This window comes from Crocodylus porosus, unplaced genomic scaffold (assembly GCF_001723895.1).
Source record: "Crocodylus porosus isolate Cpor-Errol unplaced genomic scaffold, CroPor_comp1, whole genome shotgun sequence".
NCBI classification, from domain to species: domain Eukaryota; kingdom Metazoa; phylum Chordata; order Crocodylia; family Crocodylidae; genus Crocodylus; species Crocodylus porosus.
The window spans coordinates 11,906,657-11,925,542 of NW_017728949.1; the positions used below are offsets into that span (position 1 = coordinate 11,906,657).

At 41.1% G+C, this 18,886-nt stretch overlaps 1 protein-coding gene and 1 long non-coding RNA gene across 3 annotated transcripts in view; one reads left to right on the forward strand and one right to left on the reverse strand.

The window, feature by feature from the left end:
* Positions 1–18,886, forward strand: part of SPAG16 (sperm associated antigen 16) — a 924,455-nt gene that overhangs the window by 666,043 nt on the left and 239,526 nt on the right. The window lies entirely within an intron of this gene.
* The window catches only part of LOC109322934, a 49,341-nt gene continuing 32,079 nt past the window's right edge, over positions 1,625–18,886 (reverse strand). The window contains exon 2 of the long non-coding RNA XR_002104511.1: positions 1,625–1,891. This is a non-coding gene — a long non-coding RNA (uncharacterized LOC109322934). The remainder of the gene's footprint in view (positions 1,892–18,886) is intronic.

Sequence of the window (18,886 nt, forward strand, 5' to 3'; positions counted from 1 at the left end):
TTAACCTGTTGGTAGCAGTTGGAACCAGTCAGTAACCTTTTTAAGCCAGTCGGATCCAGTCAGAATTAGTTTAAAACAGTCAGAACTGGTTCAAAACAGTCAGAACCAGTTCAAACCAGTCGGAACTGGTCAGAACAGGTTCAAACCAGTCACTTCCAGGTAGGCCCAGTGCAAACCAGCTGGAACTGGTTCCAACTGGCTGGAACTGGTTGGAACTGGTCTAAACCAATCGGAACTGGTTTTAGCCAGTCGGAACTGGTCGGAAACGGTTCTAACTGGTGAGAACCAGTTGGAACTCATGTAAACCAGTTGGAACCTGTTGGAACCGGGTCAACCAGCCAGAACCAGTTGGAACTGTTCAGAACCAATTCAAACCAGTTGGAACTAGTTCAAACTGGTTGGAACCATTTGGAACTAGTTTAAAATGGTCAAAACTGTTTCAAACTTAAACTGGTCAGAACCAGTTGGAACTTGTTCAATCTCAAACTGGCCATAACTATTTTGAACCAGTTCAAACTAGTCTGAAGCAATTCAAACCACAGTTCAAACCATTTGGAACGAGTTCCATCCAGAACCAGTTAGAACTGATTCAAACCACATGGAACTAGTTCAAACCGGTTTGAAATGGTTGGAACCTTTTGGAATTTATTGGAACAGGTTCAAACTAATTGGAAGCGGTTCTGACCAGTTTGAATCCATTCTGACTGATTTGAATCAGTTCCAAATGGTTTTAACTCGTTGACACCGGTTTGAACCAGTGCCAACTAGTTCAACTGGTTTGGACTGGTTCCAGCTGGGTCAGGTACCATCAACACACAATATTCTAGCGGCTGTTTCTACACGCTGTGGTGATCTCTATCAGTGGGGGCAACCTTTTTTGCAGATGTGCCACGTGTTAGCCGCAGACCCCCCCCGAGTCCCATCCAGTTGCTCTCTGCTACTTTATCAAGTGCTCTGTTTTCTGCTTCCTGCCTTGTGCTTCCTGTCTCATGTGCTGCTCTGCTTTCTGCTCCCTGCCAGAGCTGCCACTGTGCTGCCTCCCTCCTCCCCAGTCTGCTGCGTGCCACGCACGGAGCCTGTCCTTCCCACTTGTAGTAGCCGTGCCTCAGGTTAGCCATCCCTGTTCTGTATAATACATTGAGACAAGGGCTGATACCTGTCTACCTACAAAATTATTTTTAATTCTCCAGACTAGACTCTAATAATGGCTTGTCTGCCCATGGATGTGATACCATTATAAGCTGTGGGTCAGGAGTGGATCTATACAATGTGGAGCTTATGACTATTACCTCCTCTGTAGCTGGAATTTTTTTTAAATGTCTAATGTGATATCATAGATGGATCAAAGATGAAAAACTGATGCCTGTTCCCACTGAGCTGCCCAAGACTACACACAGACAGTTTTTTAAAAAGGAAATACATTGGTATGGGGGGGAAAAGTCCAGTCTTAAATTTTGGAATGGGGTATGTAGAAACAGAAACATTTTATATTTCCCCCACAGTATAGAATCCCAAAGAATTCAACAGCAAATCAATATTGGACAATGGTGAATGATTTTCTAGGTAAGGCTTGGAGTTCATTGTAGAAGCAGGGGAAGACACAATATAGAGAAGAGAAAAGAGAGATGATTTTACAAGCCCTTTGTTGGGGCTCTTCCTACTTCTTTCTCAGAACAAATTCGTGTGAGATTTCAAGCTTTAATTTTAGCTCTCCAAGTATCAAAATACAGATATTTGTTTTCTCCCTTTCCTGCTTTTTATTCTGTAGTAGCTGCTCCTCCCATCATGCTGATGAAGGCTGTGTTCTTCTTGCTCTTGTTTGTTTCACATTTAATTTCCTGAGGCTTTGCTGTAATGCCTTGGTTTCTCAACATAGGAGGCTTCCAGTTCCCTAGGGAGAAAGAAAAAAATCATGTCCTGATATCAGCTTCTAATTGACAGTGGTCTATGTTATGAACCAATCTATTCAATCACTGCACAGAACAAGGGCAGATTTTCATCAAAAGATGCTCCCAGAGGGGTTACTCGCTTTGAAGAAAATGCATTAATTAAAGCACTCTAAAAAATAGTGGGTGAAGAAATGTATAACATTTCAGCTAGATTTTATGCTACATTGAGCACTTTCTTGACCTTCTTCTCCAAATGGTAAACAGAAATGCAGTTTTGAAAGCCTTAATAGAGACTGGTAGCACAACTCAACTCTTTCCTCTGCAGTCCCCCGCCCTAGAAAGAACAACAAAAATAGGATGCAGTTTCCATATTCACAGCTGAAGCTGTGTAGAGCCCAGGCAGACTAACATTAACAAATGAGAATAATTAGACTTGATTTGCATATTAAAATACTCTTAATTAAACACAGACCCTGTAAACGTTTAAAGGCTGTAATCGATCTTTTGCAGGCTTGCTTGGTTATTTATATGATCTAATAAAGACTAGAGGCTTTGTTAATGAGACCTCTATTTCCTAACATGTATGTGTCAAGGAGATTATTTCACTAACAATTATGGAGCAGGCTGCCTTTAATAACTTGTAAAAACCTAAGGCTGAAATTCTTTTGCATGGGAACTATATAAAATGATAGACCTACTATAATATAAGCCTACCATGTTTATATTTTTTCTTTTTCATTATATCTTTTAGGGATCAATCCAGAAGTCTACTTAGGCAAAACTCATAGTAAGTCACTTCTGAAGGAATGTAGGCATCAGGTCTATGCTGTCTTGCTGCAATATATTTAAATAATATGCCCAAATGTTTACTGAGTGTAAGATGGACAGAATAAATTTGGTCAATGATTCAGGGCTGCATCCCCAGTAATGTCAACTTTAAAATAAGTGTTTTTTCCCCCTCCATGTATAATATAAAATACATGCACACTCATCTGCATACCCACATTCAAATCATCCAGGACAGCTCTCCCAGGTTTTTTTTCCTGAGAGAAAACTGACCTGTATGAAAGTTCAGATTGGGTGGTTGCTGTGCATTCATAGATTCATAGACACTAGAGCTTAGAAGATCATCAAGTCCAGCCCCCATTGATTTAGTACTTCTATAATCAAGTACTAAATAAATGTGCAGTAACTAGAGTTAGTGCTCAGTAGCGGGCAAACACCTTTTAAGTGAGGCTACTGTTCAGTAGCCTAATATTACAGCACAGTTGTGTATTAGCACTGTTGGTGCTGTGACACACTACTACACAGTATTATTTGGCAACTTCACACTCACCGTCTCATGTAGACACACCCATGGAGAAGCAAACACCCTGCAGTGCGGACACCCGGCTGCCGGGGTCCCTAGAGCATGCAGCCCAGAGAGCTTTGCAGGCTTCTTTCTTTTTTTTAAATGAATGTAGGCAGGGATCCTCAGGATCAGGAAAGGTGTGGGCAGAGTCTGTGCTTTGCACAGCGGCCTCCAGTCTTCCCCTCCCCATGCTGTATCCTCAGGTAAGGAGTATATTTGTATGCTTCCTGGACCCAAAGTACTGCAGTGTGATCCAGGAAGGGGACAAGCCAGGGGCAGAACATGCCGCCTAAGTTCTTCAGCATCAGTGCTGAGCTTTTCCAACCCAAAACACTCAGAGGCTGTGTTCTGCCTCCCTGTACTTGGCTGGGACTGACACACCCTTCCTCCCCCCATGGGAGGGAAAAGTAGCAAAGCACACTGGCTGCCTGGGAGCTACTTCGCTCATGTTATTCCTGAGTTATTTTTGTCCCAGGGTGGCCATTTTTACTCTGGGAGAAAAATTACACACTTCTGTACATTTGTGGCTTCTCCTGAGAGAGTGTGGACTCTCACTGGAGATACTGAATGTCTGCCCAAGCCCTCTCTGGTGCATTTGTGCAGCAATATTTCTACAGAGCAGTGGAAGTGCTTTCAAGAACTACTTGGAATTACTCTTTTCTGTGGTTGTTTCTACCAATGGAATATTTCTAGCCCCCAGGCCAAATCTGGACTGTAAGAAGCCTCCTGTGACAGTTACAGTAGGGTGGAGCAAGTGCCAGTGGGGCAAAATCAGTTTTGGACAACTCTGTTTTTTCTTCTCAAAATCTTGTCAGCATCAGGCAAGAAATCTTTCGGAGAAAAGTGCTGCACATCAGGTTTGCTACTTCCCCCCTAATTTTATTAATGGTCCTTGATCCTATTATCTGTAAAAGGTTTATCAAATAATTTGTTTTAACATTTTCTTTGCCATTGGGTGTTCCCATTTCATATTTCCTGGTTTCACTCCTCTCTGCATGCTCTTTTGAAGCTCACAGGGATAATTACATAGTCTGCACTCCTGTGAGTGCAGTCATCAAATGCAGTGCCAGTTTTTCTAGACAGAAAATAATACATATATTCCCCTTTCTTGTATGTCTGAAGTACTATTTAAAGGTAAATGGCATGTATTTTAATAATCATAATACTTAAACATTATTTTCTTAGTGTTATTAAGGAGCTGCATGGCCTATGGATATTGTGAGTTGGATTTTCAAAATCTTTGTGATGGCAGAGTCCTGCTTTCCCTAAAGTTGACTATGGAACTCTAATGGGAGTAGAGTTAGGCCAGCACTGAACAATTTTGAAAATCCCTGGACTGCAATTTGGTATAGTACTTTCAGTGTGCCTACTTGTGTCAAAAGTCAGAAGTATGTGTTTAGGTACCTTCTATCTGTGCCTAAAATGTGTGGGTATAGAAACTGGAGTTTGTGATGCAGTCATTGAGAGTTTTGCAAGTGAACAGACTGAAGAATGAGGTGCTGTGATTTAAACTAATAGGATATTATGCTAATAGGACCAGGATCAGTATTATCCTATAATATATTACTGCTATCTAATTGAATGTGTGTAAGCATCCTATATGCTTACAGGATGATGCTGATCTAAAATATATATATATATATATGGGATATCTATAATATATATGACCCCAGCTGACTTCCTGCCCTTTGGGCAGGGGGCTGGACTCGATGATCTCCCGAGGTCCCTTCCAGCCCTGATGTCTATGAAATCTATGAAATATCATATAATATATATCTATATTATAGATCAGGTACATCCTATAAACATAGGGTTATAATTAGAATAGTCATAGGTTATAATAATCCTAGAATCATGGAAAATTAGGGTTGGCAGGGACCTCAGGAGGTTATCTAGCCCAACACCCTGCTCAAAGCAGGACCAGCCCCAACTAGACCATTCTAGCCAGGGCTGTGTCAAGGTGGGCTTTAAAAACCTCCAAGGATCGATAGGTGTGTATCCAGAAAAATACAATATATCTTTTTATATATATCATGTATTCTGTTGGTGGTTATGGTGATAATGAGTCCGCTCCTTATTTGTGATGCTTAATGTATCTTGGACTGAACAACCACAGAAGCCAGATAACTCAGACTATAATTATCACAGAAAGTAATGGGAAGTACCATCGAGTTATTGTTATATTGTTAGATTAAATGTCAGCCTTTGAAACAAACATTCCCTTTACCTCTTGTTTCCTTCTTCTCTACAATCTCCCATTTTCTATTTTTGCATTATTAGTTGAAAATGAAGTTTGCAAGTATTGTCAAAATTTGTCATTCTGAATATGTAGGAATAATTTTGATGAAATATCCTTAAATTCTCCTTGTCCACTAACTTGGGATACATATAGAGCATCTATCTTGAAGAATTCTAATTGGTGTGAAGTTACATTTTTTGACGAGTAGAACTGATCGATTTTTATTTTTCAGTTTTGAATTTTAAATTAATCTTTATTGAATGTGTATTTTTACTGTAGCTATTTTGTGTGTACATATAAGGGGATGAGGAGAGGGATCAGCTAACTAAATACATTTACCATTTTAAAAGACTGTTATCTGTCACCTTTCTTGAATTACCATTCAGGTCAGCAGGGTCCTTACCCCCGGAATAGAAATGGTTTTGTAAATTGTGTGATAATAAGTTGAGGGAATCTGAACCCTGACTAAAAAAAAGATTTACTTTCTATTCTTAGTAGTTTTTCGTTTCCCTGCCAACAGTCTTAAGGTGCGTGCCATTTGGGGTTATGGGTATGTAGCCAATGGGAAATGAGATCACAAGTTCTTTCCATCTAAGCCAACAAATAGCCATTAGACAATGAAATAGCTATATATATGTCAGTCTATCTTTATTTTATAGCACAATCAACCCACCGTGTAGATTAATGAAGATAATATAAAATATATGACAAACACTCATTGGCATATGTGTACTCATTTGATTTTGCAGGACAAATGCCAAGACATGAGAGTATAAAATAATAAGTACAAATTATAACCAAGAACTTTAATAAAAATTGCAGAGATATTTACGCTTGGAAATTCTCAGTGTAAATGCAATATTTTTACTAGTGATTTTCTTAATATAAATAGAAATTAACAAAACAAATACAGCTGTCAGATGTGAATAGCTTTGTCCGTATTATCATACTTTGGTTGAGAGTGGCACTTTGAAAATAGGAGGGGCCCATTAACCATTCTTTATCCTTCAAGTCATCCGTAATTGTCTGGTTTTTTTGTTAGTTTCTTTAAACAAACAGACTTCGATATATTGCCTGGAATTGTTTTCCAACCTGTTTCAGTTCCTTTTGTTTTAGAGAAGCCAAATATATACTGTTCTAGTCTGAACCAAGATTAATCGGTGGTTTTGGTTTGGGAACCAATGCTGTAGTTCTTGTTTAATGATGGTGAGATTGTGTAAACTCTCGTCAAGAAATTTCACTTAATAAAATGGTAAGAGATTTTTCATAAAAAATCCGAGATTCTGCACCATTTTGACAATTTGAATTGTTGGTTTTGAGAGTCAGAGGGAGAAAAGATGAAATATAGGGCACAGCTTTAAAAATAGTAATTGAACACAAACAAGAAGTTATAATCACAGAAGTATAACAACTGTGGAAATCTTATCAGAGATTCTACTTTTGTTAATTTCCACAGACTTGTAATGCATTCAAACCTGTTCCCCAAAATGGGCCCCTTTCCATTATTGATCTGGCACAGAATCATTACTCCAAGGGCCAAACAATTGAATCCACAATCCTCTACTCCTGAGATTTGAAGGGGAATGAGTTAATACATTTTTCAGTGGACTTCTCATTATCTCTTATATATAATTCAAGCCCACTTATATATTCCTTTGTATGCTGATCCACCTTCATGTCATCTCATTTACAAAGCCAGCATAAATCCTTTTGAATTTCCTTTCTGCTTTCACTGAATTAATCCCTTCTCCAATTATGCACCATCAGCAATTTCACGTGGTTTATAACTGATCTTTCTGCATGGATCCTTTTTAGGTTGAAACAACAAAACTCAGGGCACAGAGCATAAGTAGCCCTAATTGTTTCTACATAACTTTTGTGAGAATACATTTCTTTTAAATTTTGGAATAATGAGTTCATGTGATGTAAACTTTCAATGCAATAGAAATAAACTGCCTTTCTCTAGAGGGATTAGTATAATCCCACATGTGTCAGGTATCCCAGTTGTAGCCATATTGGTCTAGAGGAAAAAGAAATCAGGACTTGTGGTAGAGGTGATATCTTTTATTACACCAACTTGATTTTTGCAACAAAAAAAAATCTTGAATTGCAAGCTTTTGAGCACAAACACCCTTCATTCGGCATTGGAGAAAAGGTTGTAGATTGTACCACAGAGCTCAGAGACACCTCACCAGATAAGAAATGCCTGCCCAGAAGAGCACTCTATGCATTTACTGCTCTGTGAAATGCGAAACAACATAACCAGAAGGAAATATGAAATCATCTTGCTTACCAACAAATAACTTCGAGGTAAACAGACTATTCCAATTTTTCTCTGAGCCTAATCTGCATATACAATTAACTTTTCTGAACAGATTTTACCACACCTTCAACACTCCTGTGAAATATGAACTTTCATTTCTATCCAGGAGACATTGTACAATCTTTTCTCTGATGCCTAATGAAGGGTGTTTGTGCCCAAAAGCTTACAATTAAAGAATTTTTTTTTTTTGCAAAAATATAGTTGGTCTAATAAAAGATACCACTTCTACCATGAGCCCTGATTGCTTCATTCCACATGTGGCACCAGCAGAGTTAAAGAACTGCAGTGAACCAGATGGTACTAGCTATCTTTATTAACAGATTGTCTTCTACAGTCAGCCTTTTTAGTTGGAACCCTTAAACTACAGCAGATGTTTTAAATAGAGTGAATACAATTACCTAAGATGGGCACTAAGGCCCCCTCTACACATTACAGGTATTGGGGTATTAACTGGTTAATTGTGCAATTAACTGAGACCAGCTACACATGCAGAGTAGCTGTCATATCATAAAAAGTTCCAACAAGCTATAAAGCTGGACCTTGAAGATATGTACAAACTCTATAGCTGATTGCTATTGAGCTTTAATACGCAAGTGTAGTAGGGTCTCTGCTGCAGCTCGGAGCCCCATCACCTGACAGGGCTCCCAGCTGTGATGGTGTACCATGCCCATCTGGGGCTGGGAGTCCCTCAGTTGAGGGGACCCTCAGCCCCAGCAGCTTTTGATTCTGGTTCATGGCAGCATGAGGACCCTGAGTTCTGCAGCTGAGGACACTGATTGTCAGGACACAGCTGGGTCCCTGCAACCAGGGGTCATGGCTGCCCTGGGGGCGTGAACAGCTCAAGGCCTGATTCAGGTGCATGGGGTAAGATGGTACAAAGTAAAATCTGGGCCCATGGTGTCCAACCCTGGTGACACAAGACAGGATCTGGGCATGCAGGGCCCTGACCTTGATCCAGGCATGAGAGGCTGAATCTCAACAGCACAAGGCAGGATCCAGGCATATGGGCCCAATCTCAGCAGTACAAAGTAGGATCCAGGCATGTGGGGCCTGATCTGCTGCCAACCCCATGGATCCAGCTCATTGTCTGGCTGTATACTAATTTTCCAGTCCTTGAGGCCAGAAGGTTGAGCACCACTGTTGGAGGTCAATGCGATATGTTCACCTAGCTGGTTCCAGATCATAGCCTCCCTGACTGTGAAGTAGTGCCTTCTGATGTCCAACCTGAATCTACTCTCAAACAACTTATGGCTCTTATTCCTTGTTACTCCAGGAGGTGCTCGTGTGAACAGGGTCTCTCCCATTCCCTGATGGTCCTCCCTGGTAAGTTTATAGATGGCCACCAGATCCCCTCTCAGCCTTCTCTTGTGAAGGCTGAACAGGTTCAGGTCCTCTAGCCTCTCCTCGTAGGGCCTGCCCTGCTGTCCCTGGATCATGCAAGTGGCCCTCCTCTGGACCCTCTCAATGCTGTCCACATCCTTCCTAAAGTGCAGCCCCCAGAACTGGACGCAGTACTCCAACTGTGGCCTGACCAGTGTCGCATAGAATAGGAGGATCACCTCCTTGGCCCTGCTTGTGATGCATCTGTGGATGCATGACAAGGTGCTGTTCGCCTTACTGACCGTGTCCTCACATTGGCGGCTCATGTTCATTTTGGAATCGATAATGACTCCAAGATCCCTTTCAGCCACTGTGCTTTTGAGAAGGGAGTTCCCCAGCCTATAGGTATGTTGCTGGTTCTTACTGCCCAAGTGCAGTACCCTGTACTTGTCAGTATTGAATCCCATCCTATTCCCATTTGCCCTCCCCTGTAACCTGTAACCCTGTAACCTGTAACCTGTGCCTCCCTTCTAGCATGCCCACCGCAGCTGTATCCTGTCCCTCCCTTCTAGCATGCCCACCGCACCCCAAATCTTGGTGTCGTCAGCGAATTTGAGCAGGGTGTTTTTCACCCCCTCGTCCAAGTCGCTAATAAAGAAATTGAACAGTTCAGGCCCAAGGACTGAGCCCTGGAGGACTCCACTGCCCACATCCCTCCAGGTCGAATATGACCCATCCACCACCACTCTCTGGGTGTGCCCCCTCAGCCAATTTGCAATCCATCTGACTGTGTAGGCATCAGTGCCACAGTCATCTAGCTTTTTAATGAAAATGGGGTGGGAGACTGTGTCAAAGGCCATCTCTCGAACTGCATAGCCAGACTCCGTCCTTCAAGTGGCAGGAAATCACCTGGACTGAAAAATAAGGTGGAGGAAGGAGAGATAGTTAAGTAGACACTTTGCCTCTTTGAGAATATCAAGAGAGTAAATTTGGCAGAAGCTTAGAGGAAAATACTAGAGGTTAGATTACATAGAGTTTAGACATATACAGTGTAGTTTACTAGAAATCCCTTTGAATTTAATCTTGCATTTCCCCCTAATAACAATAATTTACCAAAACAGTCAAAAATAAAAGTTTAAAACACAAGACCTATGTGAAAAGTTTGAAGGTCTGGGTTTGTGTCCTCTAGAAAAGAAAAACCGAGTAGAAACTTTTCTTTATAAAAAGCCTGTTATGAAGAGGACCGTTCTCCATTGCTCTGTGTGGCCACTAACAGAAAGATGAGAAGAATTTTTCTTTATTTGCAGCTAAGAAGATGTAGATTGAATATTAGGGAAAAAACTCTTAATTGTTTGGGTGGTAATACACTGGGACAGGCTACCTAGGAAGCTTGTGATATCTCTTTTACTGATAGTTTTTATGAACAGGTTAAACGAGCATGTCAAAAATAATTGAAATATACCTGATCTTGTCTCACTGAAGGGGCTGAACCAAACAATCTCTTAACGTCCTTTCTAACCCCCCACATTTCTGATACTTTCAAAAAATTCCATGGGATCTTGCTGTGCATACACAAAACCTTCATTTCATATCTTAATTTGAAATGACACCTCTCATACCCCTATGCAGTGGAGCTAGTTCAGATGAAACAAACAAAATCTGTAGCTCTTCCAGTTGAAAAGTTAATGAAAAAAAAATCTGAATTAAGTAAAGACCAGTGCATTAATGTCTGATTTGTTCATCTGAAATGGTGATGTCAAGAAGACTGAAATCATTTAAAAAGTGTGTATTGCTAAAGTATAATGCTGATTTAAATGTCAGTAATATTAAATATTTAGTGGCTGGTCAAGATGTATAAAAAAGGGGGAGATAATCATATTATAAAGAGGAAAGTTTGTGGTGACCTCACATTTTGGTGTCGTACATAGGTGGCCCCTTTTTTCTAAATTGATTGGGTGTGGGATGATTGAAGAACTCCTGCTCATGTATTGACCCAGTAGTGAGACTACTATAGATAAATGAGTACTGGAGTTAAAAAAAAATGGCTCCCTGTCTAGCCCTGTCAAGCACTGTTGGAAACAGTAGGATGAAGGATGCAGAAAGGGTCAACTGATCCAACAGCCATCGTAGCAAAGTAAGCTACATTATAGACACCTGATAAACAAGGTAAAATCTTCATTTTCAGAAGGGTTGAATTCAGTTGACCCTGTCTAAACATTGACAACACTGCTTGAGGAAAGGTTCTACAGTTTTGGCACTCAAGCTTTCCTTCTCTAAAGACAGCCTCAGGGTCAAATTGTTAGCAGCCTGCTTTTCTTACAACTATTTTTAAAACCTTATGGGGAAGAATTCTTGTTTTTTGTTATTGTTAAATAATGCAAAGAAACTCTGTAAATGATTAGTAAATAGGTCACAAAATTATATTTCCTCCATGCCTATTCCTTATGCAATTTTTTTAAATGATTGGTTTAGAGTTGATGAAGCTTGCAGAAGTTCACTGCGGAGAGAATCCCAATTGGTCATGTCTGTATTCAAATACTGCCTCTAGTTAAGGGTTTTAGCAGACTACAGTGTTAGAAACCCAAGCGTTGGTAGAAGACAAAAAGATAATTCACTTTCATCTCAAGAACAAAGCTGAACAGAAAAGCTTTTTCAACTTTCTTAATTCATGAAACATTTATCTTGGAGTCGGGTTATATTATAGTAGCATGAATGTGGTCTGTCAGCATTTCTATTTTATAAACCCCTGGTTTAGGGTTTTATAGGAGAGCCTTTAAGGTTCACTTTGAACTGACTCAGCATAGAAGGTCTAGGTCTGGAAATATATGTTTTTTTCTTCCCAGTTAAGAAGATTGAGTTTGAAAGTTCTTATCTTAGAAGTGTGCTCATTATAAAATGTACATTAATGCTGCATTAAGGTGAAAATTGAAATGCACAAAAGTGAGAAAATTCTGAATCAAATGTCCCTAAAGCAAGGTTTCTTTAGTTCCTTCTCTATCGTTAACAATGATATTACCAACATTAATGTATGCGCTGATTCAATGTTGGGCCATTATTTTTATGTGTAATATTACAGAATTAATGGCTATGTCTACATAGTTAATTTACTGTCGCTAGCAGTGGCACCCTCAGGCATGCTGCTCTGATCTGGGGAGAATGCTTTCTAAACTGGAGGTAGTATAGATGTAGCTGCTTGGGCAGTTTAATTAAGTTGGGAGTGGGTTAATTGGCAATGTCAGTCATCATCAGTGCTAGTTTGCTATCCCATGTACCACACAGAAACAGCTAGCGTGTTTCTGGTTTAGAAAGCAGGCTTCCCAGAAAAGACCCATATGCTCAAGGGCACTCTAACAGGCAGCATGTCCACGAGATGGGCAGAGCTATATCTTAATTTTGCTATAGTTTAATTTTGATTTTACTAACATTTGCATGCTTAAATCCCCAACCCAAGCAGTTCACTAACAAACCTTTTTTCTGTTGAAAGGGATGCTGGTATTGTGGTTTATACATGAGACTAGAAGCTGAGAGAATTGAGTTGTATTCTCATCTTTGCTACAGTTATTTTGTGTAACATTAGGCATGTCACTTAGTTGCCTTGTCTCAATTACTCCACCTGGAAAGTGGAGTAAATTACTGCCTGCCTACATCATATGAGTGTTATTTCTAAAGTGGTTTGAGAGGCTGAGATGAAAAGCACCAGATAAATGAAATGCAATACTTGTTTACCTTTATTTTTAAAGGAGGAACTAAAAGATTTAGGACTTTAATTTTGAATGTGAAAAGGCTTATATTTATTTGAACATAATGCATACACTCGTTTGCACATGTATATTCCTTTGAACTTGCTGTCAGAACACAATGACAGTGAAAGTACCAACAGGTATAACTGAAAGCAGGAAGTATTTTTTTCAGACCTTTTAAAAAACTTTAGCAGTTTTTAAAAAATATTTTTTTGTTTATCAGTTTGAAACCAGAACCAAAATTTGTTGGCAAAAATAAAATCAGAGACAGATTAAAACACTCCAGTGTTTCAGTTTCCAGGGACACTTATTCCAGGCTCAGTACTGCATGTTTACAAATGAGTAAAAGCTACCAGCTAGAAACCAACTAGCCTTTTTTCAGTGTTAGTTGGTTGGTCAGTTCAGCTGGCAGCAGGGGTAAATGCAGGGTACAAAAATCCAAAGCTCTTTTGAGGCCATGCAACTGTATACAGATATCATATTGACCCATAGGCAAGATGACTTTGAATTTAAGATGATCCTCCAATAATTAGATTCTGTATGTGGAAAAAATATAAACTAGTTATATCATATATAGAAGCTAATTAATACAGGGTTATCTTAAAATTGTCATCTTCCAACAGCTGCAGTGGGGAAGGCAGCAGCATGGGTCAAGCAGCAGGGGGACAGGAAGCCTGCCTCCTGACCCTTGTCTCCCCCACCTGCCTCCATGCTATTTGCCCACGTTCAGTGGGTGCCCCCAGCCAGGTGCCTGTCCCCACTGCTACTTGCCTTCTACCATGCTTTCCCCTCTGCTGGTTGCCCAGTATGGTGGCTCTGGCTTTGGCTCAAAGCACAGAGCACACAATGGCTCTGTTCCTGACCAGGGAGCAGTGGTGGGTGTAGGAGTTAAAGCTGCAGCATCTTCTTTGCGCTCCCCCTGGGAAGCAGTGTCCCCTTTGCTCCCCCCAACCTGCACCCTGTGGTCTCCCCTTGTTTGGGGGTGGAGTTGGAGCCAATCACCAGCAACTGCCTGGCCTGTGCTGGTACTCAAATCTAAGGCAAAGTTACTTTTTCCCCAGGTTGAATAGGGAAATAACCCTCAGCTTGGATTTGAGTATATGTGGCATTCTTGTTCAAACCATCCAATCACTGGCTAACACGTATAGTCACACAGCTAGATATTGCTCCTTTCTTTTGCATATCAGACCGTTACCATTTTAATCTGTTATATGCATTCCTTGACTCTATTGCCAACTTTCAAACTCCCCCAGGAAGCTACTCCTTGATTAAGGAGATACTCAATAGAAAGTATTTACAATCAATTCTTACCCACTTATGGCTTTGACACCTCCCAGTTCTTTCAAAGTGATCACTATATTATGATATGCCCAGGATATGTCTGCAACCAAGCAGTTCTTATCATTGCAACAGCCTGCATCCAGAATAACAAATGGCCCGGTGGTTCATGCACTCGGCTGTTACATGAGAGACTCAGATTCAGGTTCCTGCTCAAGTTAATATTTAATGAAACTATGCCAAAGGCAGCAACTCCAGAAGGAGAGATTGCAAGGCATACCTCACAATAGCCTATAATCTAGTAGACTGTCGGGGAACAGTCCCTTATATACCTCACGCACTGGGCTAACTCGTGGGCTGGGCTGGAGATTACCGTGCCCGAGGGTTTCACACGGACTGGGGAAGTGGACCCGGTCTCTTCCCTTGGGTGATAAACGGCCCGGGGGTCCTGCATAACGCACCCCAGGGCTCCAGGGCTAAGCTGTACGGCCCATTCGTTTCCGCTTGTCCCGCGAAGGGACAGGTACCCATAAATCATCTTCGCAGCCGGATTTGCAGCCTGATGATATACAATATGGGCCCATAAGTCGTCCGGGTCACCGGACAGACGGACTCCGCTGCGCCATGGGCAGCTCTGAAGCAACTCAGACTCACATTCGCCTCCCGTGCATCCTGTTCGTGATGCCATGTTGAGGAACAGGATCAGGTTCAAATCCTGTTCATGATGCCATGTCGGGGAACAGGGCCCCAAGGTCACGGTGGGCCGAGCGGCTCAAAACGAACAGGCAGGATTAGCGGCGAGGAGTCTGAGCGGTACGCGGATTCATTTGGTTTCAAAGCAGATCAGATCCATTGACTTACGCTTCTGGAGAGTAGGTTGAGATGCTTGCTTCAGTTACGGTTACGACGAATTGAATGAACAACAAAGGAGGCTGTTGGCTCACGGGGTTCCCGAGTAAGCCCTTGCTTTCTACCCCAAAGGATAGGTGCGGCTGCCCACTCAGTAGTCCCAGGGCTGGTCAACAGCTGATGAAATAGGAGAACAAATAACAAAACTGTAACTGAAGCCCACCAGAAGAGCAGTTCCTGCAGCCGCAGCCTCTGCTCTCTGGATCGCTCTCTCCCTGTCTCACAGTCCCTGCCAAGGCAGCCTTTGCTTATAGGTCGAGCACAGTCTCCCCTCACACACCCACCACCACACTGACAGAGAGAACAAACCCAAAGGTGGGGGCTCACAAGCCCTTTATAGCAACCAATTGGCCAATCAGGTTGCTTGCTCTGAAGAATTTTCTAGTTCTATGAAGTCATGCTCTTAGCCAAACTGAGCATGCCTCTTATTAGATGCTATATATGACTGGGCATGCGCATGGTGGAAAAGTAGGTCACACTTGATTGACAAGCCAACAGGTCACCCAGGGGCACATGCTGGGCACGCTGTGGAATTTTCCATAGGCCTTGCCTGCTTGTCTGTGCATGATCAAACTTAACTCTTGTGTTACCAGCATACATTTAAAATTTGGTCTGGACATAGACATGGTATTCACCTGGAATGTAGACCATCCAGTTTGAAGTCCATGGTGAGAACTAGACAGAGCAGGGACTTCTAACTGGATTTCTCACATACCAGATAAAAGCCACAACTACTAGTGTAACTGCTATTATAGACTGGAGGACAGTTTATCTACATCTAAAGATCTCTTTTCTTCTAATATGCATGATCAGAAATCCCACCCTCTACTTGAGAATCACCCGTTTCAGATTAAAGTTTCATAAAAATAGGCATGGAAACCGTTTTCTTAAAAATCAGTGACCAAACATATTGAGGACTGCTGTGCTGTGTAAATACTTTTTTGAGTGCACTCAGTAGTTCTTGCAGGTTTATGCATTTCTTCAAGACATTAGAGTGTCTAGGTGATCCAAGACATAGTATATATGTTTTTATTGGAGTCTGTGGTATTTTAAAAAGCCTCCTTGGATGTGCACATCTAAAAGATCATGAAGGATAAATTTAGAAAAGAAAGATCTACTGCATTCACATGGTATATTTAATTCAACCTATTATAATGTATTTCTCAAAAAAACTTTTCAGTCTGGTAAAGCATACAGTCTTTTTTAGGAATCTGTCACCTGTATTATGATGTTCTAAATTATGATGTTCTAAATATAGAAAATATTTCAATTTATCTTGGCTAACAAATAAGTGAGCAATATTAGCATAAAGCCTGCAAAAGGCAATATTTTTCATACTTATATAAATTGATTGTGTAGCCATACATTTTTGTTAAACCGGCAACTGAATACGTATTAGAAAAGTCCAACTGCCATCTTAATCGATGAATTGGCTCACTAATTGTACAGATGCAAAGAAACACAGAATGCAGATTAAAACTCTCTATAAGCTGCCCAATTTTTGTTTGATTCACTTAACAGGGAGGCAAAACTTTAAGAATAAGATAAGAATTTCATTATCAGTTATGAAATATCTGACTTCTGGTACAAGTAATACCTAGAAAATTATTTGAACTTAGATTCCTTGTTTAAATACTTCAAGATGCTTGCTTCAAGCTTACCTGTTGAAGCTTTTCATTCCCCGCAAAAAGGGCAAACTTCATTCTAAAGCCACTTTTTCTTTTGAGTTAAACTGTTTTTTCATCAGCGTCTCAGATATTTCAGGTGACTAACCCCAGAAAAGCAGCTAACATCTAGATTTAGCAAAAGCTGAGAGTTCAACAGGCACCACAGGACATTTCTGTGTTGTTTTTAAAAGCTGCTTATAGTATTAGTTAAAGATTATGAAATAAGGAAGTATAGAAATGTTTTTTTCAACCAAGGCTTGACTTTCAATACTTGTTCACTTTCAATGAATGCTGCTGATGTATTTTCATGCCTGTAACTTGCATAAACAGAGGGCACTTCTACACAAGATACTGACTGCACAGTAGCCAAATAATACTGCGCAGTAGCATGTCACAGCACTAACACTATTAATACACTACTGCGCAGCAATGTCACTAAAAGATGTTCACCTGAGCTACTGTGCAATAATTCTGGTTAACGCACATGTATTTAGTACTTGATCTGCATGAGGATTTGTATAATCAAGTACTAAATATGTGCACAGTAACCACCATGCAGTTGTGTCTCATGTAGATATGCCCAGCAAGTGGTTATTGGGCAATATCCAAAGAGAATAGAAGATATCTAACCATGGGTTTACAAACTTATATATTAGAAATACCAAGGATCAATGGTTCTGTTTATCAATTATTACTGTATTCGTGCAGATATAGTCAATACCTTAGGGAAAAACTGAATAAAGTTACATCTCTTTTATAAGTGCAGACCCCTATATTAAATATTGCGCGTTCTCTCTCTCTCTCGCTTTCTCTCTCTTTTTCTTTTTACCCTTGGGTCCCCAATCACAGGATGCTCTTTCAGATCTTGACAATGATGTCAGGGGAACATAGTGTACCTGAAATAGAGAATCCTTCAAAATATTGATGCAAGCTCTGTTCTTTTTCCGATTCTTTCCCTCAATGAGATTCGGTACTGCATTTCAAATACGTGCCTCTACCACTCTTGTAAAAGGAGTGGTTCAATGAAATATCTAGCATACAGATTTGTTTTCTTGGTGGCAAAAAGAACTGTCAATAAACCAGTGAGTGTAAAGTGCTGTAATGCAAACAATCTTTACATCAATTGTGCCACCTCAGTCCTCAGCCAGAGAAGGCATAAAATCTTTTGGGTGAGCAAAGAAATTCATCTTACTGAACTGAATCCTGGATTCACTTCTTCTCTGCTGAGCCCTGCCTACTCACTACTACCTTTCCTGACACCCATTCCTCATAAGGGTGCTGAATTTGTGCACCTTTGCTGCTCTCTGCCTCCTCCCCCACCCATCTGCTCTGCCTGGTTGTTAAGAGTTTGGGTGCACATAGTATAGTACAAGAATGAGAAGGCAGACTTGTTTTTTGGTGGGTCAAGGTTTGTCAAAGATCTGGTACAGACATACCCTGTGGGTATGTACAGACGTTACATTTAAATCTGTCTAACTAGGGTTTAGTTGATCTAAGTCCTGATCTACTCAGACATTTGGGGGGGTTGAATTGGGCAAAAAATCACCATCATGATCTAAATTAGATCACCTAATGAGATGACCTAAGTTGGATCTGGAACAGGTTGCCCTGATCTACCAAACATCTGCAGGTCTTCAGAATGTAGCCCCAGGGCTGGGAAAGTCCAGTCACTTGCCCCCGCCCCAAGACTGTGCTCTTCCTAGACCTCCATCCTGACCAGGCTATTTTTAGCCTCCCCTGACTCCCTTCATACACGAAGACAACCCCCCCACCCCCCACTGCAGACCCACCTCCTCCACCAAAACCCACTAGCCACCTGCTGGCCCTTCCCCAGTTCTACATGCCCTTCTCCCCAAACCTACTTAGATTTGGTTCTCATAGTGAACATGTACACAGGCTGTTCCTGAGCAATGATCATCAGGGAACCAGGTTTTCAGGTTCCCACAGGAAAACAGAGAAAAACACTGATTCCCCATTTACCAGAGGAAAATGTGGGTTTCTCATTTTAATAGAGAAACCCTGGGATTTTGCAGTTTTGCAAAGACCTCTTTGCAGGCTAGCAGAGTTCCACCTTGGGGAACTGCAAGAGGCTGGGAGGAGGGCAGCCAGGCAGTGGGCACTATGTGTTTATGTATGCACATGGCCACCAGGCAGCCTGGAGAGCAGCTCC